Source organism: Myotis brandtii, unplaced genomic scaffold, assembly GCF_000412655.1.
Source record: "Myotis brandtii unplaced genomic scaffold, ASM41265v1 scaffold89, whole genome shotgun sequence".
Classification (NCBI taxonomy): Eukaryota; Metazoa; Chordata; class Mammalia; order Chiroptera; family Vespertilionidae; genus Myotis; species Myotis brandtii.
This window is the reverse complement of record NW_005371645.1, coordinates 585,823-605,273: the sequence shown is the minus strand read 5'-3', so window position 1 is coordinate 605,273 and position 19,451 is coordinate 585,823. Positions and strand designations below refer to the sequence as shown.

At 38.3% G+C, this 19,451-nt stretch overlaps 1 protein-coding gene across 1 annotated transcript in view; it reads left to right on the top strand.

Moving 5' to 3' along the window:
* LOC106724560 (myoD family inhibitor domain-containing protein-like) overlaps positions 1 to 19,451 on the top strand; it is a 115,754-nt gene that overhangs the window by 29,704 nt on the left and 66,599 nt on the right. The gene's annotated exons all lie outside the window — the stretch shown is intronic.

Sequence of the window (19,451 nt, the reverse complement as noted above, 5' to 3'; positions counted from 1 at the left end):
AGCTGTGTTCAAGATTTTGTATCGGTCCAGAGACGTGAGATAGGTATGCTACTCTCAGAAATTAGTAACTCTACTTATTAGTTATAATAATAACAATAACATGTACATATGTTGCATGCTTACAATTTGCCCAGCACTGTCCTAAGCACTTACACGTTTTAAATCACTGAATTTTCTCAAAATTCATGAGATGGCTGCTACTATTATGTTGGGTGCAGATGCCCTAGATGCTAATTATTAAAATATGTGAAAAAAAATACTCACTCTTGCACTGGGTGTGTTTCCTAAAGAGATAAGTAAAATTACTTCAAGTGCCCTGGCTGGTGTGCTCAGTGGTTACAGCAACCTAGATTTGATTCCCAGTCAAGGGAACATGCCTAGGTTACAGGTTTGATCCCCAGTTGGGGCATGGGAGGCAACCAATCTGATGTGTCTCTCACACATAGATGTTTCTCTCTCCTCCTCCCTCCCACAGGTGAGGATTAACAACAAAATTACTTCAAGAATATTATTTTCCTCAGTGAAAAACAAGTAATTTGGAACCACAGTGATTTACGTTTAACCCACATAATATTGTCAATGAAACTTCAAAAACATGGCTCAACTGTACCAATTACATTTACTCTTATTCGTTTATTTACCTTTATTTTGAAAAGTATTACAGATGTCTCCTTTTTCCCCATTGACCCCTCTCACCCGAGTCCCTCCCAAGGCCTTCACCACACTATTGTCTGTATCCATGGCTTATGCGGCCCCCTCTCTTCCCTCTGAGGTTGGTCAGTCTGTTCTGCTTACTCTTGATGTTTGTCAATCTTCAAGGAATTATTTTTTGTTTTTCTTTTGTTTTTAGAAAAGTTAATAAAGTTTGGCAGGAAATAACTTTTTATCATTCCAGTTACTGTGAGAGAGACTCTGAGGGAGGGGAGGGCCTCTCCAAGCTTCCTCGGCTAGTAAACGGTGAAGGAGAATTCAAGCAGACATGGTTTATGTTAACTCTGCATCGTGGGGTCTTAACTGTTAGACTGAGGAGAGTCCAATAATGAAGTCCTAGAGACAACAGGACAGATCAGGAGGTGCTTGAATGCCTTCCTATGAGCCAAAGAGTTTTAATGTTGACACAAAATCTATGGGGTGAGGCTCTTTGAAGAAGTTTATACAAGAGAGTGCCAAGATATAAGTTCGGGCAGTGACCTCTAGCCGCAGGAATATCTGGAAGAAGTAGTAATGCAAAGACAATGCCTCCACTCAGCTCCTTTAGAAAGCAGAGCCTGAGGCAATGGTAAAAGTGCCCATAGTGTATCTGAGAGGTGCACCTAGGGTGGTGAAGGTGCAGAACTATGGTTAGTGTTATAGGCTCAATAATGGCCACCCAAAGTTATCAGGTCTTAATCCCTGGGACCTGTGAATGTTACCTTGTAAGGAAAGAGGGTCTTTGCAGATGTGATTAAGTTAAGGATACTGAGCTGTGGAGATGAACTTGGATGACCTAGGTGGGCCCTAAACTCAATCATAACTGTTTCCTTGTAAGAGAGAGGCAGAAGATGTGACACACATCGAAGAGAAGAAGGAGTGACCATGGAGGCAGGGATTGGAGGGAAGCCGTCATGAGTTAAGAAAAGCTGGAGCCACCCGCAGCTAAGAGAAGCAAGAGATGGATGCTCCCCTCGAGCCTCCACAGGGAGTAAGGCCCGGCTAACACCTTGACATTGCGCCAATGAAGCTGATTCCAGACACCCAGCTTTCAGAACTGCAAGAGAATACATTTATGTTGCTTCAAGGTTGTAATTTTTGGTGGCAGCCTGAAGAGGCTATGCACTGGAAAGAAAGGATGCAAAACAATATGATGTAATGCATTATGATGCCTTCTATGCTGGGCACCACTCCACAAAGAGCAACATCATGACATGGCATGGGTTGGCAGGTGGCGTTGTGCAGCCTGAGGGACTTCTGAAGAAACAGTGCTCTAGAGCAGCCCATAAAAGGAAAAGGGGTGAGAAATTTATCTGCTGATTGCATCATCCAACCCCTAGAAACTACTCAGGAAACTCCATTCCAGACCCCATGGCCTGCATTTCATGTAAATGCAGACATGGAGGAGCTGCTTAGGGCAACTAGAACTCAGCATGTGTTTCCAGAGACCCATGCAAATCTGAACCTTCAACTTTGATTCTAAGTGGATTGGGATCTCACCAAGGGTGCAGGAAAAGGCGATGGTGGGGTGATGCATTTGGCAAGAACATTGTCAAGGGAACCTGAGAAGGGGCACAAGAATTGAATGTAAATCAGGGGGTAAAGATGAAATTACATATTCAAGAATGTGTAGGAGACAAAGTCAAGAGGACTTTCTGACAAGTTTTCTGTGTAAAATTGAAGTTAATCAAATGAGCATTGGAGTCAAACAAATTTCACCTTATATCTACCACTCATTCTATATGAGATCAAGGATAATTTGATTTCTCAGAGTCTCAGTTTCTTCCCATCTTTGAAATGGAAAGAATAATATGCACTTTTAATGGTTCTAATAAAAGATTATGTGTAAAGCATTTATCACAGTGTTTGGCCTGCAGCACAAATAAAAAATTGAAATGGTGCTCATTGCTGTCATTATGGCATAGAGTGAAGAAGCAGAGGAAAGGATGGAAGAGGACATTCAGGAATCTGGCTTGGGCAACTGAGAGGACATTAGGAAGGGGAGAAAACTTGACAAAGGAAAAAATGAGGCATCTATATAGCGATGAATTTCTCAGAGCAGCATCATTGCTTTGCTTGACCACCTAGACCACTAGGACCTATTTATTGAGCCTCAGCTGTGTGTAAGACACTAGCTTGTTCCTTTACATGTGCTACTTCATTAGTCTTTACACTAACCTTTTCATTTGGATGTTTTACTATGCTATACAGAGGCAGAATCTGAGGCATAGGGAACATCAGTAATTTTACTCAGGTCACTCATTTATGAATTGGTAGAGTTAGAGATGTCGACCTAAATCCCTCTGACTCCAAAACTTGTATTCTCACTACCTCCCCATGGCGTACCATTTTCTCCACACAAGCTTAAGTGTACACAGAAAACAAATTCCAAACACAAGTATATTATTCTTGAATTTTCTGTACATGCAACATATAAAGGCATTTACTAAAAGGTATTGCAACTGACAATATCAAGTACTGATAACAACACAGAGCAACTGGAAATCTTGTACACTGACAAATGGATGTACAGATGGGAGTGATTTGGGGAAAGTGATAAGCAGTATCTGCTTAAAGCTAAATTATGCCCATTCTACCACCCAGAAATTCTGCTCTTAGGTTTATGCCCCATAGAAATTAGTGTGTATGACTCTTTTACAAAACATGCATAACAGTATTCAAAGCAGCTTTATTCAAAATGTCCAATCATTGGAAACAGACTCAATGTCACCAAACAATAAAATGAGTAAATAAATTGTGTCTTGCAATGGAATACAACACAGAATAAAAAAGAATGAATTACTGGTACATATAAAAACATGAATAAATCTTACAGACATGATGTTGAAACAAATAAAATTAAATATAAAAAAATATACATTGTATAATCCCATTTATATAAAGAACAGGAAAAAATAATTGTTAGTAATAGAAGTTAGAATAGTAGTTTCACTTTTTTTTTTAAAAAAAATCTTTTTTGTTGAGAGTATTACAGATGTCCCCCTATATTCCACCTATTGCCCCCCTCCACCAAGTTCACACCCCACCCCAAGCCTTCAACACCCCATTGTCTGTGTCCATATATACATATAAATTCTTTGGTTGATCTCTTCCCGACCCCTGACCCCCTTCCCGCTGAGATTCATCAGTCTGTTCCATGTTTCCATGCCTCTGGTTATATTTTATTCATCAGTTTATTGTGTTCATTAGGTTCTTTCTTTGTTTATTTTTATATTCAATTGTTCATAGATATGTATTTATTAACATCTTATTGTTCATATTTTTAATTTTTTTCTTCTTATTATTATTAACTGCTTTTCTCTTGCCCAGTTCTGGATCTCAGAGGGAGCAAGTCCATGCAAGTTTCTGTGCTGGCCCTTTAAGAGGAACTGCCTGGGTCTCCAACACCCTCTGTGTCTCTCAGCCATAATCCCTAATGGTTTTACAGCCTGAAATTACAGGGGCTTCTCTTCCAAGCTCTGGGATCCTGGGCTGGGGGTCTGGTGTGGGGCTGTAACCCCTTACTCCTCACAGGAGGCCTCCACAGCCGAGATATCCCTTCTGATTGAAAAAAAAACAAAACACCATACATAGGTGTCACACCAGCCTGTTCCTGAACTCTGCCCTCCTATTAGTCTCTATATGCTTTCTTCTTTTTTAAAGAATATTTTTAAAATTTATTTCAGAGAGAGGGGGAAAGAGATAGAAACATCAGTGATGAGGAGGAACCATCAAATGGCTGCCTCCTGCACACCCCACACTAGGGATCAGGCCTGCAACCTGGGCATGTGCCCTGACTGAGAATCAAACCATGACCTCCTAGTTCATAGGTCAACGCTCAACTACTGAGCCACGCCGGCTGGGCTGCTTCCTTCTTTACTTCTCTAGTTATAGGACTTCCATTCAGCCAGCTTATAGGTGGTTCTGAATGATGGTTGTTCTGTATTTTAGTTGTAATTTTGATGTGGTTGTGGGAGGTGGAAAGTACTGGCATGTATCTATGCTGCAATCTTGGTTCTCCTGGAATAGTAGTTACTCTTGGGCAAAGGTCCCTGGGAGGTTGGGGGAAGGGCATAAAAAGAGTTGTCTGGGATGCTGAAAGTATTCTATATCATGGGTAGTGGTTACATGGGTAAACACAGAATTCACACTTAGGAGTTGTATACTTTATACTCTATAAGTTATATCTCAATTATATATGAGGGAGCCAATAAAATCTGCCCAGTAGGTGCTTGGTTGTCAACCTATGATTAAAGTTGAGTTCCATGTTAATCAAATTCATCTCATTCTTTCATCCTCTGCACCTGGAACATAGTAGGACTTGAAGTATGTACGCAACAAATGAGCACATGTCTAAGACACTAAGCAATTTTTCACCCATATTTAAGTATATCTCTTCTTTTTCCTCAGGTGCCTCTCATGTAGATAGTGGAACATCCCCATACCGGAGCACACATTCATTAGAAGGAATAAACCATTGAACCAAGCAGCAGCTTTGTGCATAGCATGTCACTTGCATGAGGCCAATTTTCCACTTATGACAGCAGTAGTAGCACTAAAAGCCAATGAAAGTGTTCTGTTCATTCAGAGATCGGCTTTTATGGCTTATTTTAAATATTATCAGCAGAATCAAGAGCCATCATTATAGTGTCTAAAAAGCCTTCCTACCTTGTAAGCAAACTGATTTTGACAAATACTTATTACTGGGCCTGCGCAAGGCCAATACTGGGAGAGAAGAGCCCGATAACTGTGATTTCTGATTTCCGGTTACACAGTCATTAAGGTCATGTTGGTTAGTTAAAGAATAAACAAAATGGATTCATATGTCAAATGATATAAAATTGCTTTAAGCAATTCCAGCATTTTTAAAGTCTTATTTCCAGGCAGCAGAAGACATGAGCAACTTAGTTACCCAACTTAGTTATTCTGGGCCTTATGAACATGTAAGGAAAGTTCAATAAAACTGCTGAGGGCTCAGTCATTGCCACAGGCTCAGCTACTTGTTTCTTCTGTCTCATTTAAAGTACATTTCAATAATTTTATTCCACTAATTTCAGACTTGGTGGTGACTCATGCATGCTCAAAATGACTTGTTAGTACAAAGTTTCTTAAGAAAAAAATAAATCCAAGACATGCTTGTCCTGCTTGTCCATGTGAAGAAGTCTCTGGGCTACAGTTGAGAACAGAAGATTTCTGGAGGGTCATTTGACAAAATTACAACCTGCCCCTGAGGTCAGGAGTGCGAACTTTTTCTGTAAGAGCCAGCTAGTCAATATTCGGGCTTCACAGGTGGTGCAGTCCCTGTCAAAACTACCCAGCTCCGCCATTGCAGTGTGAGACCATAGGCAATAAGTGGACTAGCAGTGTGGCTATGTTCCAACAAAACTTCATTCATTAATAAAAACAATTGAAAGGCATTGGGCTGTATTTGACGATGGCCATAGACTAGACGATTCACTGAACAGGACTGCCTCTGTTTTTTGCCTTATGGTATGCTCAGGGCATAGGTTAGGTACTCAGTAAATACTGGTTGGAGGCAAAAGTAGGTTTGCAATGTTCCTATGGAAAATAATACAGTAATTAATAATTATAAAGAAAAACCTCTGTTTCATATACTCATATTACATTTGCATTCGCCCTCCCCTGTATTTACTAAATAAATAGTGAATAAATCATAATCCTTAGGATCCCATATAATTAATCAGCCATCTACCTCTAGGTTTTTCCCTAAGAAAATAATCAGAGGTAAATGCAAATATGTTCTGTGAGTACTCGTCACAATATTTGTTTATAAATGTAAGACAATACAAGTAGCATAAATGTCCAACAATAAGGGAGTGGATAAAGAAAGTGTATATTAACATGATGGAATGTTAATCACTCACTAAAAGTTATACTATGTAATGTTGGAAGAATAATATTTAACACTTTTAAAATATATTCAAATGTATCAAGTAAAAATTTGTATTAGAAACAAGTATTTTCCAATGAACAGATGTGTATTAACATTTACTACATACCAAACACTATCCTAGACACTGAATTTCAGCAGGAACAGAATTGGCAAAAATTCCGTCCAGAGTTTATATCCCACTATCTTCCTGTATCTTTGTTAAAAAGAGTACTATATATAAATGTGCTTGTTTTTTAGTTTGAAATATTATTCACCATAATATATCTTTAAATTTATTGTGGGGGAACGAAATCATGGGTAATTTTATCTGTCGTCATTTTAATTAAGAATATTAAAGCTGATTAGTTAACATGAATTGCATCAATAATGAATAATCTGATTTTAAGTAATGCATAATTAAGTACAAGGTATAAAACAGGTTTCAGGATCTTTTAAGAGAAACATTTTTATTTCAAATAAAATTTATATTATTTCACAGGTTCTCAAATAGCACTTACTATATCATATTTTATCATATATATTTATGTGATATTATATATATCATATGTATGCTATGTATGTGATATATATACAAATACACATGCTAGACACTACTTAAGTACTTCACAAATATTAAGTTACTAATCCTTGCAACAACACTATGTGGTAAGTATTATTATTATCCCTGATTTACAGATGAAAGAACTGAGGCGGTCACAAAGCTAACCAAGGGCTATGCCAGGAGGTAGAGCCCGGCTGGGCAGTTAGTTCCAGGGCCTGTTTTCAATCATTATGAATACTATTTGTGAACACAATATATAAAACAGATAACAATTTGTTAATATCAACTTTTTTGTATTTTAAAATTTCTAACATTTATATAATTACTAGAGGCCCGGTGCACGAATTCGTGCACCAGTGGAGTCCCTAGGCCTGGCCTGTGGGATCGGGCTGAAACCAGCTCTATGACATCCCCCGAGGGGTCCCGGATTGCTAGAGGGCCCAGGCCAGGCTGAGGGACCCCACCAATCAGCCTGACCTCAGCAGCAAGCATCTGCCCCCTGGTGCTCAGTGCACATAATAGTGAGCAGTTGAGTGGCCATAGCATATAATTAGCATATTACACTTTGATTGGTTGAATGGATGACCTGAGGACCGCACACTTAGCATATTAGGTTTTTATTTTATAGGATAAGATCAGTGAGAATGACGAAGAGGCATTTCTGATAAGTATAGGAATTTATGAGTGACAGCTGCAGACATATCACCCTGAAGAGATAGTTTATTTCTATAGTTTGCTTTGGAAAACAAAGTACTGATTATCTTCATTCTCACCGATAAGTAGTTTCAAATGGTAATATTTTATTCTCCCTTTTTATTTAACTCTATTTGCAAAACTAGTAAAAATCTTTAATGAAAATAATTCATATCTTTCAGGAGCAATAGTAAGAAATTTGGGTTTTAAAGTTAAACCACTAGCAATATCTAATGATTTTTATAACATCTCTTAATGCATAAATATGGACACTTCTGACAAAGTCTTCAGTCAGTTTAACATTATTTGCAGAAAATATTTTTGAAATGTATTTTGTAACACTAAGCTGATAAACAATGCCATTTAAAAATTACATATCAGTACTCATTTCTGTCAAATCTTTACTCTATATTTCAAAGGAGTTACATTTATTTTGTTCAAATGATTATTTCAAACCTTGTTTCATTTTCATCAATCATAATTTATCTGTAATTAAAACCACCAAAATATTATAATCTGAATTGCCTATACTCCCTGAGAGTAAAATAAATCAGGTCTCTCACTCTCTCTCTCTTCTCTCACTCTCTTTAAGGGCCAATAAATTTTATCAATAGCAAATTGTGGCCCTCAATGAAAAAGTTACCTTTAAAAACTATGATCAATTAGTGGTGCCTGCCATTGGCACAGTCCAGGGAGAATGACAGTGTATATGTTTGCCAGGTATTTCTATGCCTTGCTTTTTCCCCTCTGACATTATCAAAATGCTCACATAAAGCAAAAACAAGACCCTGAGTTATAATAGTCTCATAACTCAGACATTAAACCAGGATTGACTCCTTCCCAGTTAGACGATGTTACTGAACTATCTGCATGTCCTGTGTTTTGGAGGACTATTCTGGAGCATCTCCCAGGTGATGGCTATCATCCTAAAATACTCCTGGAGAGAAACAATTCTATGATCTCATCCTGAAGCTTTTAAGACTTCCCTTTGGATTAAAGGTCTTAGCATCTCGATTTGAAGAAGAAGAAAGAGGTGATAAGTATTATATAAACACATTTTCTTTAGCAGAATCTTCAGAGAAATTGTTGAGCCGAGTAAGTTTTCATGACCTAGCTGGGCTTAGCACACTTGTGATTCTGCCTCCGGGACCAGCAGGGAGCCTCCTGCATGCCTTTCACGTCTCACTGATCGGTGGGATGAATCTAAGGTTTGGCAGTCCGCTCAGGATCTTACTCATCTTCCTTGTACAGACAGCTTGTTTCAGACAAAACTCAGCTCTCTAGTTAGACTTCCTGGAGCAACAGGTAGGCCGGAGTGTGAGAAGAATATGTGGAGGTAGCATGAGGAGGGAGGGTACTGTTTGACCTGGATTGAGGCCTTAGGCACCAGTTAGGAGGCACATGCCCATAAAGGGCTCTTCAGAGAGTTTCTGCAGAATGTTATTTGCTAGTTGTCTCTGCAGTTATTTATTTCCATGATCTTCTCCGCTCTCTTTCAGTTCCTTTTCTCCTCAAAATCTTGCCAAAAGAAAATTTTAACTCGGTGACATAGAGGTTATTAATTTATGCTTTCCAACAAGAATTTGGAGGAAAGCATGGAAGAATTTAGAGGAATTATAGGGTTTCTGCGTTCCAGAAGTTATATATTCTCCCTAATCTCACAATTTAAAATTTGCTGAGCACTTATCATATCTGACTCAGCAATTACATCTCCAGGTATTTACCCAAGAGAGGTATGGGGCATGCTGAGGCCAGATACTGCTTGTTTGAGAGATTTGAGAAAAGTCTGAAGCCTGAGCCAAGAGTGGCTGTTTGTATGGAAAAGCGACTGGAAACAGTTTGGGTGGTCCTGCAAATTGGGTGGGGTGGGGTCTCAGGGAATCACCAGGGCAGAGTGAACAGTGTTAGGAGGCTTAGTGTGGGGGAGGGGGGGCAGAAAAGGAACGATGGCTTCTGCCAGCACTTCTTTCCGAGAGAAAGCTGCCTCTCCAGCTCTCACTCCCACACCAGACAATTCAACTCCTGCCATATATTGCTGGTACCTTTTGAGCTACTGTTCCAGTGCTACTACTCAGAGACAGCGAGTCCAAGTAAGTCTGTGCATGGCCCCTTTAAGAGGAACTGCCTGGGACTCTAATAGCCTCGGTCTCACTCAGCCATAATCTCTGCTGGCTTTTACAGCCAGAAGGCATGGGGATTTCTTTTCCTGGCACTGGAACCCTGGGCTTGGGAGCCTGGTATGAGACTTGAACCCCTGGATACTCAGGGGGGGACCTCCATAGCTGAGCTATCCCTCTTGATTTTTATACACCACATGAGGATGTGGGACCAGCCTGTTATGCTTCGCTGCCCCTCCTACAAGTCTCAGTGTGGTTTCTTCTTTATACCCTTAGTTGTAGAACTCCCATTCAGCTAGATTTCAGGTGGTTTTGAATGATGTTTGTTTTGTAGTTTAGTTGTAATTTTGATGTGTTTGTCGGAGGTAGTGAGTACTGCATTTACCTATGCCACTATCTTGACCAGAAACTTTACTTCCCAATATTTAAAAATCAGAAATTTTCATAGAAATGCCAAACTTCTGATGTCTCTTGAAAAGCAAATATCTGATGATACTTAATCTGCATCCCAAATGGCATCAATTAGCTGGAACCGATTAGCCACAGCCCATTTGTTCATGCATAATAAGTATTCTCCAGTTCTCCTTGCTTCCTACCAGGCACTTTCAACATTTACATACCTGCCTAGTACATGGTCATTTTCAGTTTGGAAACCGTAAGCTAGATCAATGATCAATAACTTGGATCCTCAAGATGTAAACAACTTTTCAGCTTTGATAAATGACCTATAATCTCATTAGGATTAAAATTTTTGTGTGCTAAAAATCAGTCCTGCGAAGTCACTCCCTCATGTATATACATAGAGAAAGCACCTGCAAGCATTGAAATTCCAGTCAGCCTTTGTACACACTGGGGTAGGACTAAGGAAACAGTCACACCTGCTGTAGAGAAAGCTTCAGTCATTGAAGTAACCCAGACTTAGCCTATGGCAGCCACTGATGGACACGTGAATGAAACACACAGCTTATTTATTTATATTTTTATATTTATGTGTGATTGCTCTGTGTTCTTTTTTTGTTTATCATTTGGGGCTCAGGATTACCTATTGTTTATAAAAAGTTGGAAGTATCTATATCTTAGAAGTTTGAAAGGACTCATGGATAAAATCTGTTGCTTTTTCCAAAGTTGTTAGTGTATTCTGCTTGTTTTTATATTCCAAATTTAAATATATTCTAAAATTTCTAACTTATTTGCATATTCTGTGGTTTTTATTATTTGATTTCTGAGAACTCTGTCTCTATTTTTAATATTTTTCCTTCCTTAGAGAAAAAATAAATTCTTGGATTTATTTTTATATTTTTGCTTAATTCTTATTTCTGCTTTAACCTGTTTTTTCTTCCTTCTCTTTTTCTCAAGATCATCTTCTTTTTCAATTTTCTTGAGTTGAGTACTTATTTCAGTTGTTGTCACTTAAGAATAGAATTGTCCTAAGTTTATATTTGACTCATTCTTTAAGTTTTTATATTTTAGTATTACTGTATTTGTTTTCTAACTACAATATAATTTTTATTTGATTTCTTCTTTCTCTTATTAGGATTTTAGAGAATAATATTTAAATTTTCAATTGGCTAAGCATTTCATTTTAAAATTATCATTAAGTTCTAAATTTATTTCATCATAGTAAAATATGGTCCGTACATTTTCTGCTGTTTGGCATTTATTGGTATTTTCTTATGACCTAGCATGCTATAATTAATGTTTAATTTTTGTGAATATTGAATGTGGATATTTCAAATAAATATTCCAAAGAAGTTTTAAAAGAATAGGTATTTTCCATTATAATGCTGCCTTTTGGTTTTGTTATCCCAATCTGTATTGCTTTATTTATAAATACATGCATTTTTAAACATTTGATAGCTTGATAAAGGGCTATCAAGTTATCTTCTACCATAACAATATTTTCTCAATTTCTCTTTATGTTTGATCTTTGTAGTATACAGGGAGCTGAAGCCTCATTCTGGTTCAAAGGACAAGACTCTATTTCCATTGCTAACTATTAATCACAGGCAAACATAATATGTGCTTCAGAAAAATAATTCTTATAAATTGAGAGTTTATAATACTATTTATACCAAATATTTTGTAATAATAATTTAAGTTTTTTTATAAATGAAAGAAAAATATTTTGAAGCAAATAATCCCATTAAAGTGGATACTTCATTGAGCTACTTCTCTAAAGGAGTAACCAGAATCAATAGCTTTTATTCATCAGATGAAAAAAATGGGGGTACTGAGTTTAATGTTTTGAAAGAGAATGCTCAGAAATTAGGGCTAATACCCAAATTCCCAACTCTACTTTTCAGAAGGTGAACTGATCTTTTGACTAGATTGGTACTCATGTCAGATTCCCATTTTTACTTAACAGAACTCATTTCCTAAAAAACAAGTTAGCTTTCACCTAGGGAGCTTGTCATCTTAAACTAGGGACCCAGTGCACAAATTCCTGCACCTTGAAAGAAACTGTGGGCCGTGAGGCTGTGGTAGGCACAGGGGCAGGTCTCGGCCCATCCTCCACGCCCCCCTGGTCCCTCTCACAGCGGTCCCCAGGTCCCCTGTCTGCTGGCAGCCCCGCTTCTGCCACTGCCGCTCCCACGCGCTGACGGCACCAGTCCTGCTCGCACCTGCTGACGGCGCGAAGTGATTGGGGCCAGTGTCAGCAGCGGGTGCGAGTGGCAGCTGCTGCCCCGATCACCCCTCAGGAGCAGGGGGGGGTGGAGAAGCCCTCAGGGGCGATCGGGGCAGGCAGCCACCACTAGTACCCGCTGATGGCGACGAGTGATCGGGGCCTGTGCCAGGCACCAGCAGTGGGTGTGAGCAGTGGCTCTGGTGCCAGCAGTGGGTGCAAGCGCTGGGCAGGACCATGGTTCACAGGAGCAAAGAATTTTCAGTAACCACCAGAGGCTCACCCTGATGAGAGTGACCAGCACCCCGCCTTGATCTGGACCCCTGCTCACCTGCTCCACCATCCCATTGTGGCCAACTCCTGACATGTTCCACACATGCCCCCTGGTGGTCAGCGCACATCATAGTGACCGGTTGTTCGGTTGTTCTGTGCGTTCCACCATTTGGTCTATTTGCATATTAGCCTTTTATTATATAGGATTGCTTGCTGTGCAGCAGTCATAAAAATATGACTTAAAAAAAATCTGGCCCAGCCAGTGTGGCTCAGTGGCTGAGTGTGGACCTATGCATCAAGAGATCACTGGTTTAATTCCTGGTCAGGGCACATGCCCTGGTTTCATGCTCAATCCCCAGTAGGAGGTGTGCAGAAGGCAGCCAGTTGATGTTTCTCTCTCTAAAAATCATTTTTTAAAAAGTCTGTATGAGAGAGTAGAACCCACAATCCTGTAAGTTAGTATTATTTTAGAACATGATAGAAATACCTTCACAGTACTTAGATGTGTGCATTATTTCTCAGTTTTCTTTCCACCACTGATAAAAATGAAGCTTCCTTCCCTTCTGAAAAATAAGGAAACATTAGGTATAAAATCATTGTATGATTTATCTAAAAAATTTATAAAATTTTAACACTCCCTTCTCTACTGTCCAATCCCAGAGGCAGCAGTTTTAGGGAGTAACTCAACTTAATTCATTGACACTACGTTGCTCAAAAGGAAGCTGGAATTGCTCCTTCATGAGAACTTGAATAAGGAAAACTCTGAGAGGCAAAGCTGGCAGTGCCCATCCTGTGTGGCCTCATGTGAAGGTGCTTCAGCCAGCAAAGCTCCTGTGACCTGAGCCCTTTGCCTCCGGTGAGGACGGATGCATGGGCTCAATGTTCTCAAACTTCTACTTGAGTGATTTTTGACATTTTCTTATACCATCTGGGCTGATATTTACTAATTTGCTTGAAAACTGATTCATGTTTCAAAAATTAACTAAATGTATGTAAAAAAAATTATATATCTCCAAAATTGGTAAAACAGCACTTGTAGTTGCCATAAAATGTTTAGATTAAGAAAACAATTACCAGTTAAACAAAATGTCATTCAACTTTACAAATTAAATATTTGACAGTAAGTATAAACAATTAAGTAATAAAAGGTTGAATCCATTAACAAAACTATATAGTTAAAATGACTTCCTTAATGAAAACAAAAGATATGTTTATAAATGCTTTGTAATGAAGAGACCTTCTGTTTAAGATCACTTAATTGAAAAAAATATATAAAAACCAAAATAATGTAAGTAACTTTGGTTCAATAAACTTTTGGTTCAAAAGACAGAGATCTCATCCATTTCTCTTCTAAAAATATCTATTCATTTAGAAAGTCTGAAGGACATTATGGAAAATGTTTCTAACTCATTTAATGTTGCTATTTAGTTTGGGGAAAAATATTAATGAAACATCTTGATTGTGTCTTTCCAGTGTCTCCACACAGTGGGCCAAAGGTCTTCATGGAGCTCTTCAGATGGGCTTCAGATAAGGCTGCTCAGAGAAGAGAATAAGCTTTTGATATTTGTCCATTGGAGAATGGATGGATGCATTTAATATAATGTCTTTCAGGTCTATTGGGTTCTGCCTCTGATGCAGGATGAAAAAAATAATAATGCTATCATTTACTAGGCACCCATCAGATATAAAGAACTGTGTTTAAGCATGCCTCATTTCAATCTCACCTGCATCATCTCATTTAACTCTCACTACCACTGTGGGAGATAGGTACCATTATTATCCCCACTATATCCCTCAGTAGACTGAGTCCAAAATTTGCCTAAAGACATGTAACACATGAAGATTATTTCAACTCCAGAGCTATGCTCTTAACTACTGCCCTCAGCTGAATACAATTCAAGGCTACAGTTCCTCCTGAGTCTGCCCAAGCCTTCAGAACCAGAAGAAGAAATATATACTCATTAAGGGCCTGCTGAGGTACAGGGATCCAGGAGCTGCTGTTTCCAACTCTGCGCACTATGTTTTTTATCTTCATCAATATGTTTTATTGATTTTAGAGAGGAAGGGAGAGAGAGAGACATCAATGTGAGAGAGAAACATCGATCTATTGCCTCCCAACTGCTCCTCAACAGGGGATCCAACCTGCCCTGACGAGAATCGAACTTGCCACCTTCTGGTGCGTGGGATGATGCTCCAACCAACTGAGCACCTGGCCAGGGCTCTGTCCACTTTTGACAGCCCAGCCCCACCCCAAAAGTCACAAAATTGGGAAGGTTGGACATGCGTGAGGCTATGCAGTGTGTTGAGATGGGATGGCATTAGGTAGGACTGGGGTGAGAGGGGGGGGTCATAAAAGTCCCCAAATCAAAAGAGATTCCTCTTCATTTCTCCCTTCAATATGCTCTAAAGCCTACCCTACCTTTGTCTTGCCTACTGTCAGTGAAAAGAATGTCACATCTTGGAGAATACTTTACTAGTTAGTTTTCCTGCCTTTTTGTATGTGTATAATTCTTAATAATTCTATATATCTAACTTAAATATGACTTTCCCAGAGAGCCTTACCTGAATCCTAGCCTACTTTATTTTAGCCACAGCGCCGAAGAGCTCCTATAGCTCCTTGCCTTTTCTTTGTCATGAGGTTCATCACACTGTGATTGCTCCTGCTTACCGCTTGCCCAAGAACTCTAATAGCACGGGGCTCCATTTGTCTTGTTCACTGCATTTAGCAAAATGAGTTTTTAACCATAGGGGCTCAGTAAATATTTGTTCCATAGATGAATGACAGAATGTATGGCCTGATGCTAGCTAACTCACTCTGTTCAATTCCATGGTCACCAATGAGTCAGGTTGTATCTCCTACAGCCAGAGAAGCACTGGTCACATGAGCTCAGGCACTGTGATCTTTGTGGCTATTCTGTAAATTAGCAAACTGATATTCAGTTCTTAGATATATAGTTTATAAATCCGGTTGCTATGAGTTAGTCCCGGAAAAATTAATCCACTCTTAGAAGGTTAAACAAATGCAGATTTTAAGAATGTAAAGATGATGGGGTTCTGTATTATGGAAAATTACCAAAATAAGTTCAACCAAGGAGACATCTAGTATTCCCCTGATAATACCACAGCCTTTTAAAGGCCCAGGGATTTCAAGAGAAGCTCAAGCCATTTTCCTGAGGCAAGCTGTATATATTTTTCACAAAATGAAGAAATACCAAGACCTTGTTGCAAAATCTATGCTATATTTTAAATATTTATATTTTAATCATTTCCAAATAATGATTTTTGTAAAAAAAGATAAGATGCAAAATGGTTTGGCTCATGACAAGATAATTATAGAATATAAAAAGTAATAACACTTCATAGTAAACTTACTGCTTCCAGCCATCAGGGCACAGGAAGATCCGAGGCATCCTTCTACCTAACATTACCAACTAGAAAACTGGAAATACTTTAGGAAACAACTATTCTAGGAATTGGATTACGGGACTTGCAGGGCTGTGTTTCCTGAGAGAAAGGACGCAAACAAAGTGAGTCCTACCATGACTCAAGCCTTCTGCCTGAAGTAATTTCTGAGCTGGGATATAAAAAGAGGAACCCAAATGAAGTCAGGCATGTCCCTGAGAGGACCATGTGGAGACATATAGATACCACTCCTGACACTACCCAGACCTGAGTGAAATACTCTATTGAGACTGGTACCAGCAAATGTTGGTTTTCTTGAAGGGTAATGTGAAGTTCCACCCCCAACTCTTTCCTTTAGGGTTCCAGCACTGACTACAATAGAGTGCTTTCTGGGAAAGGACTAGAGCTGAGGCTGTGACCTGCACAAAGCACCACGTGAGAAAGGGCCAGTGGCCGGCCTCAGGCATTCAGAGGCTGAACTGAGAACTGCCAGGAGCCATGGCGCAATTTCCTGTAGGGACTTACCTCATAAGTACATTATCTTGATCTAGTTCGTACTAACTTCAGGATCTTTCTCTGTTATATCACTTACCACTTTCTTTACCTTTGTAGTTGTTCCCAATTTTACATTTAAATTTTAATTATAAAATAATAGGTTCATTGTTGGAATAAGCCTAACATTTTTTAAAGAAAAAAGTCAACTATAACCATCACCCACTCTTACCATTTTTGTGTGCTTCCTTCCAGTCTTAAATTTTATAGGATAAATACCATTTTATTGTAAGGTTCCATTTCTCTTTGATAACTATTTATATCATATTAAAGTTTTCATTATTTAAACATGCTTCAATGTGCTCTCTTATACATAAATCTCTGACTGCATAGTTTCTTTTTACTTTCTATAAATTTCCAGTAATGGGAGAGCTGGGTTAGAGCATATGTATATGTTTAAAGATTGTGCCAATCAGCACTATCCATCTGCAATTGATAGAAATTCAGGTCATGCTAACTTAAAAAATGATGCTTTATTTGCTCTTATGACTGGATAGTCTAGGGATTGATCTACCCTCATTTATGGCTGAATACAGAGTTTACAAGTATCTGTGTGTGTGTGTGTGTGTGTTCTCAATTTTTCTGTAAATAATTTCTCCATAGATGTTTTGACTTTTTATTTTCTTAATGTGTCTTTCAAAGAGCATACATTTTAAGTTTGATAAGCTTAACTTATTAATTTTTTTATGGTTTTTGCTTTTGATGTCCTAAGAAATCTTTGACTGCCCTAAGGTTCAAGTTGCAAAGAATTTCTCCTCTGATTTATTCTCAAATATTATACTTTTGCATTTACATTATATCTGTGATCCATTTCAAGTGGTTTTTTGTTGTGTATTTGTGTGTGTGTGTGTGTGTGTGTGTGTAATGTGAGATGAAAATTGTGATTTTTTTTTTAATTTGCCCATGTAAATATCCAGATGTTCTAGTACCAATTGTTTAAAGAACTATCCATTTCCCTATTGAATGACTCTGGCACATTTGTCAAAAATCAATTGACATTTATAGATTGCTGGGGTCTTATTGTGTTCCATTGATCTATATATCTATCCTTATACCAACACCACACTGTCATGATTGCTATAGATTTATTGTAAATCTTGAAGTCATGTCGTAAAAGTTTTCCAATTGTGTTGTGTTTCAAAATGGTTTGGGCTTTTTAGGCCCATGGCTTTTCTGTAAATGCCTGCTGCTGGGATTTTGATTGAAATTGAATTGACTCTATAGGTCAATTTGAAGTAAATTGCCATCCTAACAATATTGAATCTTCTAATCCATGAACATAGTATATGTCTCTATTTAGATAGTCTTCAATTTATCTCAGCAGTGCTTTGTAGGTTTTAGTATATAGGTTTTACACATATTTCCTCAAATTTATTCCCCAGTATTTCATGGTTTTTGATGCTATTATAAATGGAATTTTCTTTAAATTTGTTTTCCAATTCTTTCCCTGTCCACCTTAAAGTTCTGCTTACCTATGATTCTTTTTTGGCCTATTGGCTACATTCTCTCCTGCTACAGTTTCCCTCCAAGAGGAAAAGTGGCCATTAACATTCCTAAACATAATTCTTAAAGGTCATAATTTAAAAGGAAGTTTCTTTCCTGTTAGTTCTATCAAGAAATTCCCAAAGAAGTCTATCCTTGAACTGCCTTGAGTGACCAGATATTCTAGGTGTTAAGGAATTGGGAAGAGTTTGCTAAAGAAGCCCCATCCAAGGAAGGGTACTGGGAAGACAAAAAGCATTGTTAACCAAGTCCTCTATAATACTCATGACATACATTATCAAATTACTTTCTAAAACAGGTGTGCTGATTTACCATCCCATACACTGTGCAAATATTCTCTTTCCTTTTTCATAAATGGTGCTCTAAATGTTGATTTTCAATATGAAATCTCTGAATATTTATAACTACTGGATACTCTCCCCACCGCTGGCCTTGCCCTCCTCTTATTTGCTCATTGCACAAAGTCTGGCTTTTCTTGGGCATCACAGTGAGAATGCATTTTAATCCCTTGCCCAGGGAATTGAAATCATCAGTTAAAATCCCAACTATCCATCCAAAGAAGTTTGTTTAAGCTTCTAGTTGCCAACATAGGGGAAATAGCCCATCTACTTTGAATTACAGTGTTAGTATGCTAAGCATGTTTAGAAAGCTCTTAACTTGGAAGAAAATAATTAGTAGTGGAAATTCTCACAGTTAGAATAAACTAGAAGACCAATATTATAATTTGACCCTTTCAAATGCTCTTCATATTTCTAGAAAGAGGGGCAGGTCTCATAACTAAGATTTCCTGTATCATGCATTATTTATTTTACTGATAGAACAGGAAGTATGTTTTCCAATATAGTATTAATTTATTTAAGGTCTCTAGGGTTTTCAATATACACTTAGAAGAACTAATTGAACAACTGGGTCCTGAGACCCTCAAAGAGTTAATATACCTCTCTACATAAGAATTGGGATCATAAGTTTTATTAGTTAAACTTTACAGTCAGTTTTTCATCTTAAAGAAAACCTAGATATTAGTTTATACAATGGATCATCCCAAAGAGTATTGGTAGAAAGGCCAAACCATATCTCTGTCTCTCAAATAATGAGCACATTTCTCTTTCTCTCTCTCTCTCTCTCTCTCTCTCTCTCTCTCTC